The sequence below is a fragment of the Martes martes genome, assembly GCF_963455335.1.
Source record: "Martes martes genome assembly, chromosome: 8".
NCBI lineage: Eukaryota > Metazoa > Chordata > Mammalia > Carnivora > Mustelidae > Martes > Martes martes.
The window spans coordinates 92,832,413-92,849,744 of NC_137895.1; the positions used below are offsets into that span (position 1 = coordinate 92,832,413).

At 39.6% G+C, this 17,332-nt stretch overlaps 1 protein-coding gene across 15 annotated transcripts in view; it reads right to left on the reverse strand.

Moving 5' to 3' along the window:
• Positions 1-17,332, reverse strand: part of R3HDM2 (R3H domain containing 2) — a 156,055-nt gene that overhangs the window by 112,647 nt on the left and 26,076 nt on the right. For 8 of the 15 annotated variants that reach the window (XM_080811465.1, XM_080811461.1, XM_080811464.1 and 5 more), the window contains exons 2-3: positions 14,082-14,156; positions 1,848-1,908 (exon numbers count right to left, since the gene is read on the reverse strand). The gene's annotated coding sequence lies outside the window, so the exon portion shown is untranslated. Of the gene's footprint in view, positions 1-1,847; positions 1,909-11,952; positions 12,034-14,081; positions 14,157-17,332 lie in introns of all 15 variants that reach the window. The other 7 variants (XM_080811473.1, XM_080811470.1, XM_080811467.1 and 4 more) reach the window with 2 other exon arrangements.

The window sequence follows — 17,332 nt, forward strand, 5'->3', positions numbered from 1 at the left end:
TATATTGTCTGATCCTTTTTATAAGATATATCCACAAGAGGCAAATCCACAGAGACAGAAAGCAAATTAGTGGCCACCAGGTGACTGGGGGGGGGGACGGGGGAATGGGGCATGATTATTTAACGAGTATGAGATGGTTCACATGATGATGAAAAACTTTTGAAACTAGAGAGAGCTAGTGGTTGCACATCATAAATACAGTAAATACCACTGAACTATACACTAAAATTGTTAATTATAAGTTACATGAATTTCACAATTTTTTAAAAAAGAAATTCCTTAAGGGAGGAAAAAAGTATATGCCCATACAAAGATTTATACACAAATGTTTACAGCATAACTTTTAGCTGCCAAAAACTGGAAACAACCCAAATGTGCATCATCAAAACACAAATGGATAAACAAATTGTGTTATAGCTATACAATGAATTGCTACTCAGCAATAAAGATGAACTACTGATACATGCATCAACATAGATGAATCTCAAAATAATTATGCTTAATTTAAAAAAAGCCAAAGAAAAAATAAATAAATGTGAGAATATATACTTTACAATTCCATTTATATAAAATTCTAGACAATGCAAACTGTTCTATAGTGACAGAAAGTTCATCAGTGGTTGCCAAGAGACCACAGAAGTTGAGGGATAAAATGGGGATAAGGAAACTTGTGGAGGTGATATTTTCATTATCTTTACTGTGGTAACAGTTTCATGGGTGAACAACACATATGTCAAAACTTAACAAACTGTACACTTTTAACATGTACAGCTTACTGTATGTCAATTACAGCTCAAGATCTATTTTGAAAAAGATGGGGAAAAGACTAATAGGACAATGTATTCATGCTGGCCACCCAATGGCTGTTAAGGGAGTGGTAAAACAGTTTTACTTTACTTTGATGAGTGTTTAAACAACTCCTGGCAAAACTGTACATGGAGAACCACTCACAGCAAGCATATAAATTTGAATTTTTTTAAATTTACAAATACTTCTATTAACCAACATTATAGTATCAGAGATGCTGAATCTTCATTTTTGACTGATTTTCAGGTAGTGCTAAAAACCCTCTCAGTTCCAGCAAGTACTACCATTAGCACTATCTGTAAACAAACATTTAGATATACCAAGAAAGCTCCTACAAGAAGCCCTTATAATAAGGTTGCTTAAAGCTAAAACACCTGTGAACAGTATTTCAAGTGTGACAAAAACAACACAAAAATTTCCTATTATCCATACTAATAATCTTTTAACAGAATGCCCCCATTAGTATCTATTAACCTTTTGTAAGATAAAGTAAATATCTATTTTGTAAGGTAAATATCTATTTACCTTTTATAGATATTCACTCAAATAAATTTAAACTATTTCAAACTTATTATCTTTCTAAAAAGCTAGGAAAGTCTTAAAATTAAAACTCTAACTAATCTAATCGGATTTTTAAAGAAAAATCTAATTGGATTTTTCTTTACCAAAAAGTATGTCCATTGTTTCAAAGACAAACAAAAAGTATGATGTATTCAGTAGTGAGAAAAGTTATGAAAATGAGGGTGAAGTTCAGTCAAAACCACTTTATATTCAAGTACTTAATGACAGTTGAGGAATGACATCATCTAATTCAAGCTACCATCATCTCTCACTTCAACTACAGCAGTGGTCTTTTTTATTTCCTAATTCAGGTGAACTCAGTCTTGATATACTCTAGTCTCAGTTTCTTCATCTATTAAACGGACACAATAACACTTCCAATTTTATGAGGTTGCACGACAATTAACAGAATATAGGTATAGCACTTAGTTTGTTGTCTAGCACATAGAAAGTGCTCTATAAATGTTACCTATTATTACCTGAATAAATGTTCAGCCTCCATGAGTCCAGTGCTGGAATGGCATCACATAAGAAACAAGTCTAACCTCAAAAAAAAAAAAAAAAAAAAAGTTAAAAGCAATTTAAATTTTAATATAGTGAGACTCCCAAAGAAAAATATCCATTCCAAAATCCACAGCAGCTTCTTTTTTTTGTTTTTTAAGATTTTATTTATTTGAGAGACACAGGGAGACAGAGTGCACACGTGAGCAGGGGTGGGGAGAAGGAGAAACAGACTCCCCGCCGACCAGGGAGTCCAAACTGGGGCTTGGTCCCAGGATCCCGAGATCATGACCTGAGCGGAAAACAGACACTATACTGACCAAGCCACCCAGGTGCCCCTCCACAGCAGCTTCTTCGTATCTTCTTTCCCAGTTCCTTTTGCTCACAATGTTTCTCATAACCCTATACCTGCCCTGAACCCTCTATATCCATTTTTTTTTTTTTAACATCCATTGCTTTAATGCACAGGGGGTTTTTTTGTTTTTATTATTTTTTTAAGTAAACTCTACACCCAACGTGAGGCCTTGAACTTACAACCACAAGATCAAGAGTCACGTGCTCTGGGGAGCCTGGGTGCCTCAGTCTGTTGAGCAACCAACTCTTGGTTTCCACTCAAGTCATGGTTTTGGGGTCCTGGGATCAGGCCCTGCATCAGGCTCCAGGGTCAGTGAGTAGTCTGCTTGAGATTCTCTCCTCTCCTCCCTCTGTCCCTCCCCCAGCTAGTATTCACACTCTCTAAAACATATAAAATCTCTAAAAAAAAAAAAAAAAAAAGAGTCACATGCTCTACCAACTGAGCTACCCAAGCACCCCTACCTATTCCTATTTTCAATTCACAATACAACACTCTACTCATCTGGCTCTGTCTCCTCTAATGATACCCTCTTCTTCTAAGCAGTTCAGTCCACTTTCTAATATAAGTTCATCATCCAGTCTTACTCCTTGAAATTCTTCAGCTGTTTTCTACCCATTATCCTTTTATAGAAGACAATTCTAGAAACTGAGCTAGCAGACAGGTAATCTCTCTCAGTAGATGAGAAGAATATAGAGAAGCCAGAGACAGAATTTTCTTCTGTGAGTAGAAATAAATATTACAAACACATAATTTAATATCTCCCCTCCCTGACTACAATATTATTATTGTTGTTGTTGTTGCTGCTATTATAGGACTCTGAGAGCTGGCTGCTGCTTAATCCACAATAGAAACTCTGAGTGCTGAATGCCACCACTAGAACCCTTCATATGCCAAGCCCGTCTGTGTTCTCGGAACCCTCAAAATACCTAAGTCCCACTGGGTCCTATGCTGAAGTGAAGAGTATCCCTAACTCTTCATTTTGTTTTACAACTCTACCCATGAGTATCACATCGCTAAAGTCTGCCTTTCCAATATCATACTAGATTTCTATGAAAAAGCTCTCTGGTTTCTTTATAGCCCCTGCACCTTAGGGTTCTGACATTAGAGATGTGTGGTAGTTTGGTTAGGTTTGGGAGGCATGACCAGGATATCACCCTTCCCCTTTTTCACCACCAACCTTGTCCTAAAACACTGCATGGTAATTTTTCCCCCCAGGAAATGCCTTATTCTCCCCTCTGCAAAGAAATTACTAGTTGCTTTTCCCCATAGGCCTTCAAGGTATGCCCAGATGTGCCTGATTTTTTTTTTTTTTTAAGGATTTTATCCATTTGGCAGAGAGAGGTCACAAGTAGGCAGAGAGGCAGGCAGAGAGAGGGGGGAAAGCAGGCTCCCCGCCGAGCAGAGAGCCTGATGCGGGGCTCGATCCCAAGACCCTGGGATCATGACCCGAGCCGAAGGCAGAGGCTTAACCCACTGAGCCACCCAGGTGCCCCCAGATGTGCCTGATTTTTAAGTGGGCAGAGTGAGTTCATGTTGAGAGCCCGGCCATACCCAGAGTTCTCTCTCCATTTTGGAGTTAGAGAATCAAGAGCAACATAATTCAAAACACATATTAGTACTTACTGATGTTATGGTTTACTTGCCCTATTTGTAATTTTACCAAAATTAAAAGTGGAATACTTTCTGAAAGAAGTTCAATTCCTTTCTGCCGTCCATCCTCCATAACCCCCATATAGTTTGTAGGTTTTTCATAAAATGCAATAGTCTCTTAACTAATCTCTCTACTTCCTTTCTGGGTACTCTGCTATCTGTTCTTCCCAGAGAAGTATGAGTCATCTTTTAAAACTGTAAATCAGATCATTTAGCTTTCTTCATCAACCAGCTTCTTTCTACCAATGGTTCTCCATTATCCTAGGCGAGGTCTATGGAGTCCTACAAAATCTGGCCCCTGCCTATTCTTGAAAATACAAACCACATACTCCCAATGAGGCCTTAGTATTTGTTGTTCCTCCTGTCCAGAACACTCCTCTCCCATCAGGAAATGCTGGTTCTGCCTCCCTTCAAGTTCACAAGCCACTATAAAAAAGTCTTCCTCACCATCCCATCTGACTATACCCCTCTCCCTTACTCTCAGTCACATCACCACATCTATTTTCTTCACACCACTCACATACCCACTCATAATCTGTAATTATTTATTTATTTGAAAACTGCCTATCTTCTCAAATGAAAATGTAAGTTCTTCAAGGACAGAAATCTTGTGTGTCTTATTCTTATCTGTACCTCCAATGTGAAATAGTGCCTGACACATAAACACTGTAACGTTTTCTAACTTTCTGATTAATTTACAAAGCTAAGTACTACCTCTGAGGTAAACTTCAGTTTTTAAAAAAATTTTTAAACTTATTTGTACAGCCAGGACACCTGGTGGCTCAGTCATTTAAGTGTCTGCCTTTGGCTTGGGTGATGATCCCAGGAGTCCTGGAAACCAAGTCCCACACTGGACTCCTGGCTCAGCAGGGAGTCTGCTCCACACTCTGACCTCCCCTTCTGCTCATGATCTCTCTCACTCTCTCTCTCTCATTCAAATAACTATAAAAATGTTTTAAAAATTAAAATTAAAAAATAAACTTATTTGTACAGCCAATAGGATGGCCTAGCCATCATAACTCTGTGTTCTTGTGTTCACTGTAACAAACTGCCTTGTATTCTCAGCTCCCCTTCTTTCTCTGAAGGTAAAATATGCACTCAGAAAATAAGACGGCAACCTTATCTGGCAGCAATGTTCTCTGGGTCTGTGAGACCCAAACCCAAGGTTCTCAGGCAACAGCAAGTGACAAAGATCTGGTTACCAGCACTGTACTAAGGAGTGCCTGACAGCCCAGAACAACCAGGTTAAACTGACAAAAGGTGCAAATGCCTGTGAGAGAACACAGTTGATAAAGAGTTCTGTGAAGCATTCCAAATGCCTTGGAGATAACCTCACAAGAGCAGGAAGATTCAGTTCAGCCATCTCACTGGTGGTGTGTTCTGTAAAGCCTTAGTAATGCCCCTGTCACCAGGAAAACAGATACTGTGCCCTAGCCTTCTAATCAGCTGCATTTAGCAGCCAACATTCATCTTTTGCAATAAAATGCCACCTCGAGAGTTCCTATTCCCATCAAATTATCACAGGTTTGGGAAACAGATAAATCAGAAACTATACTTAACAAATCTACTTGTCTGGGACCCAAGACAATTAATTAAACTTACTAGGAAAAGCAGAAAAAATAGCCTCCAGCCACCTGGAGACAAGTTTTAAAGATCCTAACAACTATAACACTTGAGCACACCAAAATGGCTATAATCTGCAAACCAGCCACATGTCACTTCCAATAGTACTCCTACACTGAAAGTGACCTTCCCCCTCCAAAATAAATAATGTTTAAAGTCAGGTGAATCTTGAACAATGACTCTGACTTTTTTTCTAAAATAAGAGCTATGACAGCTACCTTAATGAGAGGCCCAATAAATTCAGGGTAAGGGGCTCATTGCGCTGACACTGTCACCTCATCTAGGACTTCAGCTGATTCATCCTGATGGGCTGACAGGTCACTGACATCTGCACCTCTCCCAAGATTCTTATTTATTTCACATATAAAAACACTGTCTCCTCACGACAATTGCAGTCCAGACCCCTTCTGCTGCAGAGCCTTTCCCTTCCAGACTTCACTGAGACCTTGGAAAAACAGTTGTCAATTCAGGCTCATATTAGTAACTCTAGATGGCTAACAAGGCATGGAAGAGATGGGAATAGAGCTCATAAAAGGACCAATGTTAACATTCAGGTCTTACCAATTTTTTTAAAAAGGATGTAAAAAAAGATCAAAATCACTAGGGAAGAAACTAATCTTTTCATCATTAACAAATGGTTGTTATTATTATGATAATTGGGAAAGTCACAGTCAGGACCTGAAAATGTCTGGTCCTTGGCCACACCAAGTAATCACAGAAGACATCCTTTAAGTAAGCTTTGTTCTAACACAAACTACAAGAAGAAATACAAGGCAATGATAAAAAACCCACAAACTTCATTTAAAAAGAGTGATGGGGGCACCTGGGTGGCTCAGTGGGTTAAGCCTCTGCCTTCGGCTCAGGTCATGATCTCAGGGTCCTGGGATCGAGCCCCACATCTGGCTCTCTGCTCGGCGGGGAGCCTGCTTCCCCCTCTCTCTCTGCCTGCCTCTCTGCCTACTTGTGATCTGTCGAATAAATAAATAAATAAAATCTTTTAAAAGTAAAAAAATAAAAGGAGTGATGGAAAGAGGGGAGGAAGAGAGAGAAAAAGAGAAAGAAAGGAACAAGGAAGAACAATGAGGCCCAATGCTGTAGATCAAACACGCCCACAAATTATTTGCAGCAATTGCCATCAAAAAGTGGAGTTCATTTTCTCACCCCTTGAACCTGAGCTGGCCTTGGGACTTGTTCTGTCCGATAGAATGTGGCATGAATGACACTAATTTCTGAGCCCAAGTCTTAAGAAACCTTGCAACTTCCACTTTCGCTCTCTTGGGACCTAGTCACCGTTCAAGGTAGCCAAGACCGCAGGAGAGGCCAAGGCACCCTGGATGACAGCTCCAGCCTAATGATGGATAATGCCAGAGTGAGGCTATCCAGGTACAATCAGCCCCTCACCAACCTACCAAATGACCACGAACACATGAGTAAGCCCAGCAAATTCCATGTGCAATAGAGGCAAGCCAGATGAGCCCTGCCCAAATTGCCATGCCACCTAATCATAAGCAAACAAACAGCTGGGGTTTTTGTTCGTTGTTTTTTTAAAGATTTTACTTATTTGACAGAGAGAGAGAGCACAAGCAGGGGGAGAGGAAGGCAGGGAGAGAGGGGGAAGCAGAATCCCCACTAAGCAGGGAGCCCTGTGTGGGGCTCGATCCCAGGACCTTGAGATCACAACCTGAACCCAAGGCAGATGCTTAACCGACTAAGCCACCCAGGCGCCCTAATAAATAGTTGTTTTAAGCCACTAAAATTTGGAGTGGTGTGGTTGACAGCAATAGGTAACAGAAACACCTGCAATTAGCTGAGACTAATTCAAAACATAAGTAGTGACACACTCAAAAGCACCATATGCATTGCTATCACGTAAGGGAACTAGAATCTCTAAATAATAATATACAGAATCACTCTTCATAGATAAGATGTATATCATAGAATCCCAGCAAAACACTCATTAATACATTTGTTCCAGCATCTATCCCACACATAAACATCTGCAGAAGATATGTGCAAATATATGTATCCCACAAAGGACTCATATATAAGATATACAAAAAATTTCTACAAATTAATAAGAAAAAGACAACTTAATTTTTTAAATGGACAAGATCTGAAAGCACTGGGGCCCCTGGGTGGCTCAGTCAGTTGAGTGTCTGCCTTTGGCTCAGGTCATGATCCCAGAGTCTGAGATCAAGCCCCATACTGGGCTCCCTCTTCAGCGGGGAGCTTGCTGCTTCTCCCTCTTTCTCTGCTTGCCCCCCCCGCTTATATATTCTCTCTCTCTCATAAAAATAAACAAAATCTTAAAAAAAAAAAAAAATAAAGAGTTGAGGGGCGCCTGGGTGGCTCAGTGGGTTAAAGCCTCTGCCTTCAGCTCAGGTCGTGGTCCCAGGGTCCTAGGATCGAGACCTGCATTGGGCTCTCTGCTTGGCAGGGAGCCTGCTTCCTCCTCTGTCTCTGCCTGCCTCTCTGCCTACTTCTGATCTTTGTCTGTCAAATAAATAAATAAAATCTTAGAAAAAAAAAGTAGAGTTGAAAGCACTTCACAAAAGAGGATCCTTAAAAGGCCAATATGCATATAAAGATACTCCACATCAGTGGTCATCAGGGAAATGCAAATTAAAGCCACAAAAAGACATCACTACATCCCCAACAGCTACAATGAAAAGGACTGACAATACCAATTATACTCAAAGACACAGCACAACCAGAACTCTCATACAATAAATTAGTATAACCACTTTGGGAAACCAGTAGTACTTATATCCCATGAACTAGCAATTCCATTCCTGGGCATATAACCAGAGTGCTTACGTCTATGAAAAGACATGCACAAAGTGTTCACAGCAGCATTATTCATAACAGTCCCAAACTATAAACGACTCAATAGAAAACTTATGGTATAGTCAGAAAATGGCGTATTAGGGGCACCTGGGTGGCTCAGTGGGTTAAGCCTCTGCCTTCAGCTCAGGTCATGATCTCAGGGTCCTGGGATCGAGCCCCGCATCAAGCTCTCTGCTCAGCGGGGAGCCTGCTTCCTCTCCACCCCTCTCTGCCTACTTGTGATCTCTCTCTCTCTCTGTCAAATAAATAAAAAAAATCTTTAAAAAAACAAAATGGCTTATTACCTAGCAATGATAAAGAACCACTGCTATATGCAACTACATTCATGAAATTCAAAGACAATGTAAAGCAAAAAAGACACAAGATTATATACTATATGATTCTATCAACATGAAATTCAAAAACAGATTAAAACTAATCTATGGTAATAGAGGTCAGATTACTGATTCTTCGGATACAAGAGTATCTGAGGGGATAGCTTATAACTGACATGATGACGGATGCAGCTGGTTGTGCACCTGACCAGCCAGCCAGCCAACAGATACTGCTAGGCTTAGTTCTGCTTTAGAAAGGAAATATTCTAACCCCTCCCCTGGTTTGTACAGCCTGGCCTTCTGTGGTTCCATGACCAAGTCAGTGCCTTAGTTAAAAACCTCTTCATTTTCCACTGGCCTCCTTACTACAAGACACACTATGGTAAAGTGATCTTTAAAAAATACGGGGGCATAATCCACCCACACCCCTACCATACACACACTCCCCTCCTTAAAATCCTTCAAAGACTCTCCATTTCTTTTAGGATAAATTCAGCACTCTTTAGCAGGATACTTAAGTTCCTTTATGATCCGGCCCCTGACTACCTATTTTCTTTCTCTCCATATATCCTGAGTTCCATAACAAAATGCTTGCAGTTGACCTGAAAGCTATTTTTTCCTCACCTCAGTATCTCTGGCTATGTAATGCATGCTCTACCTGGAAGAGCAGTTCTCGAAGTACGGTCCCAGGAGGCCTAAGAGGTCCACCAGTTTCACAACAAGATCTTATTTTTCATAACAACACTAAGAGGTTATCTGCTTTTTTCACCATGGTGAAACGGTAGGTATAACTGCCACTGCCTTAGCATAAATCAAGGTAGGGGTACCAAACTGTACTAGAACTATCATATTCTTCACCACCTCACACCTGCAGTTTAAAAAAGAAAAATTTTAGGGAGCCTGGGTGGCTCAGTGGGTTAAGCCTCTGCCTTTGGCTCAGGTCATGGTATTAGGATCCTGGAATCGAGGCCTGCGTCGGGCTCTCTGCTGAGTGGGGAGCCTGCTTCCTCCTCTCTCTCTGCCTGCCTCTCTGCCTACTTGTGATCTCTCTCTCTCTCTCTGTCAAATAAATAAATAAAATATTTTAAAATAAAATAAAATAATAAAAGAAAAAAGAAAAATTTTAGGGGCACCTGGGTGGCTCAGTCATTAAGCATCTGCCTTTGACTCAGGTCATGATCCCAGAGTCCTGGGATGGAGTCACGCATCAGGTTCCCTGCTCAGTGGAGAGCCTACTTCTCCCTCTCCCTCTACTGCTCCCCCTGCTTGTGTGCACTCTCTCTCTGTCAAATAAATAAACAAATAAGATCTTTAAAAAAGAAAAATTTTACTTGTAAGCGTCCTTCATAAAGCAGTAAAAATAATTTTATTAGCTTTCCACTCTTGAGTACATGTCTTTTTAATAATCAGAATGGCAAAATGGGAAGTATAAACCAGTTCTCCAGCATATCAATAAAAAAAAATAACTGTCTCAGGGAAAAGCAACTGAGCTGCAAGCTAAACTAGCCAATTTCTTCACGAGATACTATTACTTTCTGAGCAGGCAACTGACAGGCAAACTTTGGTTATCTGGCAATGTTCTTCACAAAATGAGTAAAGTGAGCCTGTTCCTTCAAAGAAAATAAGTGATGGTATTTGTTGTCAGTGATAAAATTCAAGCTTTTCAGCTAAAATCAAAATTCTGAAAAAGTGTATCTTCTGCAAGCTTGATACCTTCTTAATACTTAAGACTTTTCTGATGAGGGCACCAAGGTGGCTTAGTTGGTTAAGCACTCCCTTCAGCTCAGGTCATGATCCTGGAATCCTGGGATCGAGTCCCACATCAGGCTCCCTACTCATGGGAAGTCTGCTTCTCCCTAACCTCACCCCTCTCATGCTCTCTCTCTTATTCTCTCTCTCTCTCTCAAATAAATAAATAAAATCTTAAAAAAAAAAAAAGACTTTCTGATGAATGACAGCGATATTCATGGGTGTGATTTTTTTACTTGTATAATGAACTGTGTCAAACACTTGGAAGATCTGCATAACTCAGTGACCGATATTTTCCAACTGACAAATTCATGATAATTCAAAATCATACGTGGGTAAAAGATCCATTCAATGTATAAAATAAATGAATTTTTTATTTTGTCGCTAAGTACAAAAGTCACTAATACAAAAGTTCATTAATGTAGTTTCAGATTCTACACTGCAACTGGCCTTTAAGGGAACTACTACATGTTGAGTTTGGGTATAGTATCAAAGAATATCCAATTACCCAAAGGTATTAAAATACTTCTCTATTTTCCAACTACATATCTCGGAGCCTGGACTTCTTTTTCAAATACTTCAACTAAAATGACACACTGCAACACACTGAATGCTGATGCAGATGAGAATGCAGCTGTCTTCTATTAAGCCAGACATTAAACAGATTCGCAAAAATGTAAAACCATGTCTGTCCTTCTCACTAAATCTTTTGTTTTGGGGCGCCTGGGTGGTTCAGTGGGTTGGAGCCTCTGCCTTTGGCTCAGGTCATGATCCCAGGGTCCTGGGATCGATCCCCACATCGGGCTCCCTGCTCAGCAGGAAGCTGCTTCTTGTTCTCCCAATCCCTCTGCTTGTGTTCCTGTCCTCACTGTCCTCTCTCTGTCAAATACATAAATAAAATCTTTAAAAAAAAAAATTTCAAATTGGTTATTTTGTATATATCTACCATAACCAAATCTTCTATCTCAAATCTGGAATCAATTGCTTGTAGAAATGTAAACTGCCGGCGCACCTAGATGGCTCAGTTGGTTGAGCATCTGCCTTTGGCTTGGGTCATGATATCAGGGTCCTGGGATCCAGCCCTGCTCAGCAGGGAGCCTGCTTTCCCTCTCCCTCTCCCTCTGCCTGCTGCTCCCCTTGCTTGTACGTGCTTGTGCTTGCTTGCGCTTGCTTTCGCTCTGTGTCAAATAAATAAATAAAATCTTAAAAAAAAAAAAAAAGGGGGTGCCTGGGTGGCTCAGTGGGTTAAGCCTCTGCCTTCGGCTCAGGTCATAATCCCAGGGTCCTGGGATTAAGCCCCTCATCGGGCTCTCTGCTCAGTGGGGAGCCTGCTTACCCTTCTCTCTTTCCGTCTCTCTGCCTACTTGTGATCTCTGTTTGTCAAATAAATAAATAAAATCCTAAAAACAAATAAACTTTGCCCCCTCTAAGAAAAAAAAAAAGTAAACTGCCTACATTCTTATTTTTTATGCCTATATTTTCAGAATGAAATTTTACAGTTTAAAAATTGCAAAATTGCAAAAGTATATATTTTTAGCAATTTACCTTAACAGTTTATTATTCCAAATATGGAAAATGACATATGTACAAGGTTATCCATGCAGCACTCTTTGTAACTGCCAAAGACTGGGGGGAAAAAAATCAAAATTCTCTTAAATAGAAGAATTATAAAATAAGCAGTACATACATATTCTGTAATACTCTTTAGACATACTCAAAAATAAGGAAATTCTTGTACTTATAAGTTATACTGCTAAGTAAAAAAAGCAAGACAGAACCATTTTTGTAAAATAGGAGAAACAGAACATATATATTTACATATATATTATGTTTTATGCTTATAAGAACATAGGATGCAGGGCACCTGGGTGGCTCAGTAGGTTAAGCATCTGCCTTTGGCTCAGGTCATGATCTCAAGGTCCTGGGATCGAGCCCTGCATAGGGCTCCCTACTTGGTGGGGAGTCTGCTTCTCTCTCTACCTCTGCTCCTCCCCTTGGCTCGTACTCTCTCTCTCTCAAGTAAACAAAAATCTCTAAAAAAAATTTTTTTAAGAATTTATTTATTTATTTGACAGACAGAGATCACAAGCAGGCAGAGAGGCAGGCAGAGAGAGAGGAGGAAGCAGGCTCCCTGCCCAGCAGCGAGCCTGATGCACGGCTCAATCCCAGGACCCTGAGATCATGACCTGCCTGAACTGAAGGCAGAGGTTTTAACCCGCTGAGCGACCCAGGCACCCCCTAAAACTTTTTTTAAATTAAATATTTTAAAAAAGGATACAGAATGCACAAAAACAGGTAATAAACTGGTAATATTAGTTGCCTCTGGAAAGAAGAACTGACCAGTTTGGGTTATAGGAGCAAGAAGAAAACTTCACTCCGCTTTTTTCTATCCTCAGAATTTCGAACCATGTAAGTGTAATACCAATTTAAAAAGTAAATCTAAAAATATGTGAAAATCTTTATTTCACAGAAGGAATAACATCTTATCTTTTTTTCCTCTAGCCTCAAAAACTATCGACCCCTAATTTTTTTTTTTTTTAGAGATTTTATTCATTTATTTGACAGAGAGAGAGATCACAAGTAGGCAGAGAGGCAGGCAGAGAATGGGGGAAGCAGGCTCCCTGCTGAGCAGAGAGCCCGACGTAGGACTCGATCCCAGGACCCTGAGATCATGACCTGAGCTGAAGGCAGAGGCTTAACCTCTGAGCCACCCAGGCGCACCCTCGACCCCTAATTTTTAACTGTATGTTCAGTGCTGCCTAAACTAAGTAACTATAATTGACATAAAAATAAAAGCTATGACTATGAAGCCTTTGAATTAATGTGTTAAGTGGTTAACTAGTGATTTGGGGAGAAGGTCAGAGTCTTCACCTTTTACCTTATATACTTCTGAATTATTTAATTTCTTACAATGAGTACATACTACTTTTGTAATTTGAAAAATGTCAAGATTGAAAACGTTATATTAAAAAATCTATAGTTCTGACTTTGAATTGGAAATATTGATATGAACTTGTAATATAGTTTCTTTAAAAAAAAAAAAAAAAAGCCACCTTCAGGCTCCTGGGTGGCTTAGTTGTTAAGTGTCTGCCTTTGGCTCAGGTCCTGATCCCAGTGCCCTGGGATCAAATCCCCATCAGGCTCCCTGATCAGCAGGAAGCCTGTTCTCCCTCTCCTGCTCCTCCTGCTTGTGTTCCCTCTCTCATTGTGTCTTTCTCTGTCAAATAAATAAAATCTTAAAAAAAAAACCAAAAAACAAAAAAACCGCCTTATTTCCTAGCCTTGTTCACTAAAAACAGAAACAATGACCAACCCACTAAGCAATCAGTACCTCTTACACACAGTTAAGTCTCTAAACGTCATTTCCACAAAACAGAGAAGCTATCATAGCTAACAGGAGCACATCAAAACGACAACAGAGTCAAAAAAAAAAAAAAAAGAGCTGGAGCTAACCTGAAGAAGCTCCCATTTGCAAGATGAGGCAATCAATGAAACATCAATACAGATAAAACTGAAATGGGCTGAAAACACATAAATAGGATTAAATTGCATTTTATAACAATTAAAAAAAAACACTTATCAGTCACCTTTGCAGGGTATTAGTGAAAAAAGTCATTATTTTGAAAACAGTAATAACTGTTAATTTAAAAGAAAGACTAAAGCATTTGTCTCACCTTTCCTGTGCAAGATGTACCTCACAGTAACCAAACAGATGATGGAGAGGATATCTCTTTATAAAAACATTCCAGCTAAAACAAATTAAGAAATGATAGAATTTGAGTATCACCATTTATAACACCTAATGAAGTTCAATGAAGTAAAGGAAATGTCAACAAGGATCACCAATGGCTGCTGACATCACAAAATTAGACTACAGACATCATACACCTCCTCCTAACAGAAGTGCATTCTAAAGTATTCTAGCCAAAAACACTGAATCTGAACCTGGCCAAGTCTCTAGATTTAACTTCCAATTTGAAGGAAATGTTAATGACACTACTATGTTAATCACCAAATCCAACTATGGGAAACTAATTGAGCAGATGACTCAATCCTTCAACAAAATAAACTGCAAAGAAAAAAGGTGGGGGGGGGGGATCTTTCAGATTGAGACTTTAAAAATACAATGACCAATTACAAAGTACAGACTTTATTTGGATCCTATTTTTTTTATACATACACTCTGTTTTAAACACATACTCTGTTTTAAAAACTTATGATACAATCAAGAAAATAGGAACACCAGATACGTATTAAGAAATTATTGTTGGGGCGCCTGGGTGGCTCAGTGGGTTAAAGTCTCTGCCTTCGGCTCAGGTCATGATCCCAGGGTCCTGGGATCGAGCCCCGCATCGGGCTCTCTGCTCAGCAGGGAGCCTGCTTCCTCCTTTCTCTCTGCCTGCCTCTCTGCCTACTTGTGATCTCTGTCTGTCAAATAAATAAATAAAATCTTAAAAAAAAAAAAAAAGAAATTACTGTTTATTATTTTAGATGTACAAATAGTATTGGTGTTTTTTAAAGCCCTTACTTTTTAGAAATATATACTGAAATATTTATGGATGAAATAATATGTCACAGATCTGCTTCAAAACAATCAGGAAGCGGGGGTAGGAGCATAGACAAAACCATGTTAGCAATAAGCTGACAACTATATATGGGGGTTCATTTTACTATTTCCACTGCTTTTAGATGTTTGAAATTTTCCATAATAAAGTTCTTTAGAAAGTAAATCTCAGGGCGCCTGGGTGGCTCAGTCAGTTAAACATCTAACTCTTGGTTTCAGCTCAAGTCATGGGTTGTGGGATTGAGCCCCACATCAGGCTCCACACTCAGTGGGGAGTCTGCCTAAGGATTCTCTCCCTTTGCCCTTTCCTCCACTCTATCAAATAAATCACCTTTTTTTTAAAAAAGATTTTTTTGAGAGAGTGTGTGTGCATAAGCAGGGGGAGGGGCAAAGGGAGAGGGAGAGCAGGGAGATGGATGTGGGGCTTGTTCCCAGAACCCTGAGATCATGACCCAAGCCAAAGGCAGATGCTTAACCAACTAAGCCACCCAGGAGCCCCTCAAATAAACCTTTAAAAAAAATTTTTTAAATAAAAAATAAAAAGCAAATCCCAAAAATAAAATATATATATATATTGAAATACAACCAGTGAAATGAATTTGGATAGTAATCTTCTATTGAACCCCAGTTCCATACCTACCTCTTTCCCTACCTTTCCATATTGGTTTCTCTCTTCCTTTTGTGTTTCTTTGTATGGAACAATTAGACTCAACTAAATTATACTGCATTCTGTTTATACTACAGAATCTAAAATCCATTATATCTACTGTTTTGATCATCAAATGTTCATGTTTTATCTCCACGGCCAGCCAGTAAGGTCCTTTAACACACAGAAAAAAATTTAGACTCCACAGCCCTAGAATGATGCTGAACATTCTAATAATCCTAAGTACCTTATGTGACACTTAAGTTGTCTCTGGAAAACCCTAGGACCTGTGGGAAAATGTAATATTCTTCTTTGTCAACCTAAGGGCCACTTTGTGGTAAAATTAAGTTTTTATTCTAGTAAAAGCACATAATATTTTCTTCAAATATTACAGGGATCCCCTTTTATGACATTAAAATGCTGTTTCTAGCAGGTTTAGGCAAGCTACTAAGCACAAGTTTTTCCTTCCAGAATTCAAACGGGCATATATTTACACTGCTTCAAAGAAACAGAATTACATATTACTAGGAGTTTTTTTCTAAAAGATTTTATTTATTTGAGAAAGAGAGAGCACGTGTGAAGAGAAAGCACGAGCGGAGGGAGAGGCAGAGGAAGAGGGATAAGCAGACTCCCCACCCAAGGGCGACCCCAACTCAGGCAATCCCAGGAACCTGGGATCATGAACTGAGCCAAAGGCAAACACTTAACCAACTGAGCCACCCAGTGACTATATATTACTAGAACTAAATACAAATTTTGTTAGTTAAGTGATTCGTTAAATGAGCTGAAGTCATTTAATAAAACTTCAGCTGCATTATAAAAAGAGAGCTTACCCAAAACAATAGTCTCAAAGCCCAGGAAACAACTCACTACCTAACTAGAGACTAATCAAGACCGATAGAAAATAAATCTATTGGGGGTGCCTGGGTGGCTCAGTCGGTTGTACATCTCTGCCTTGATCCTGGGGTACTGGGACTGAGCCCTACATGGGGCTCCCTGCTCAGTTGGGAGCCTGCTTCTCCCTCTCCCTCTGTCCATCCCCCCCGCTTTGCTCAATCTCTCTCTCAAATAAAATCTTTGATAGAAAGGAGGGAGGGAGGGAAGGAGAAAGGGAGGAAGGAAGAAAGGAAGAAAGAAAAACCATTCTGCTTCCTCCTTCATAATATTTTGTCTCAATAAATAGTAAATTCTTTGAGGGCAGCTCATTTCTCCAAGGAATAAGGTCCCTCACTTCTAAAATTCATCTATGGGAGCCCCAGCAGGAAGGAAGGGGAAAAAAGCACACAGGCTTAATTCAACAAGAGTAATACATGGATTTGTTGTCAATTTTTTTACATTTCACCATTTGCATAAATCTAGGGTCAGAAAAAAACATACATTCCATTTGTATGGATTTTTCTTGGTTTACAGTAATTTTATTGGCGGGGTACCTGGGTGGCTCAGTCATTAAGCATCTGCCTTTGGCTCAGGTCATGATTCCAGGCGCCTGGGATCAAGTCCCACATCAGGCTCCCTGCCTGGCAGGAAACTTGCTTCTCCCTCTCGCACTCCCCCTGCTTGTGTTTCCTCTCTCACTGTGTCTCTCTCCGTCAAATAAATAAAATCTTTTTAAAATAATAATAATAATAATAATTTTATTGGCATTTTCCAGCATCCTTAAAATGTCTTACTTTAGAAGCAACAAAGTCCTATATTTCCACTCGCCAAATCAGGTA